This window comes from Lactuca virosa, chromosome 2 (genome assembly GCF_052849685.1).
Source record: "Lactuca virosa cultivar CGN04683 chromosome 2, Lactuca_virosa_CGN04683_v6, whole genome shotgun sequence".
NCBI lineage: Eukaryota > Viridiplantae > Streptophyta > Magnoliopsida > Asterales > Asteraceae > Lactuca > Lactuca virosa.
In genome coordinates, this window is record NC_136427.1 from 97681535 (window position 1) to 97682441 (window position 907).

Genomic DNA, 907 nt, shown 5'->3' on the forward strand with positions numbered 1-907 from the left:
GGCAAATGCCCGAAAGAGGGAGATTGAGCTGGAAATGCAGGCCAGGGAGGAGGCCGAGTCTCAGAGGGTGGATCGGCGACCGGCACAGTCTCAGCCGGCAGCCAAGCGGGCAAAGTCCGCTGATTCGAGATCTGGGGGTCCGAAGGGCTGCATTTGTGGAAAGTGTGGCAAGGGCCACGAGGGGACATGCAGAGCTGGGGTGTGTTATAAGTGTGGGAAGGAGGGGCATTATGCGAGGGACTGCCCCAAGGGATTCACGGTTTGCTTTCATTGCAACCAGACCGGCCATCGGAAGGCCGAGTGCCCACAGCTACTGCAGAGATCAGCGCAGGGATCTGCGCCTGCTGTTCGAGCTACAGAGAGTCGGTCGGCGAAGGCCGAGGCGCCGAAGGCTCGCGGGAGAGCCTTCCAGTTGACAGCGGAGGAGGTCCGCGCAGCACCCGATGTGGTAGCTGGTATGTATTCTTTCCTCTGTTTATATTGAGTTTGTGATATTATGCTTATTCTGAGGTATGCATAGGTACATTTCTTGTGTGTTCTGTACCTGCTTTGGTGTTGTTTGACTCGGGTGCGAGTCGGTCATTTATGTCGATAGCGTTTAGTCGACACATCAGTGTTCAGCGAGAGGCATTGAGTCGACCTCTACGAGTTTCTATAGCCGACGAGCGAACAGTGTATGCTACTGATGTGATTCGAGGATGTGTACTCGAGATCTTCGGTGTCGAGTTCCCGAAAGATCTGGTCCCGATTGCTATGGGGGACGTATGTGTCATAGTAGGCATGGATTGGTTGAGCCGATTTGGGGCTGTGATAGACTGCGAGCGACAGTTGGTGACGATACGAGATCCCAGTGGGGGAGTACTTACGGTGTACGGCGAGGGTACCCGTTCTGGCTCAGCATTTTGTT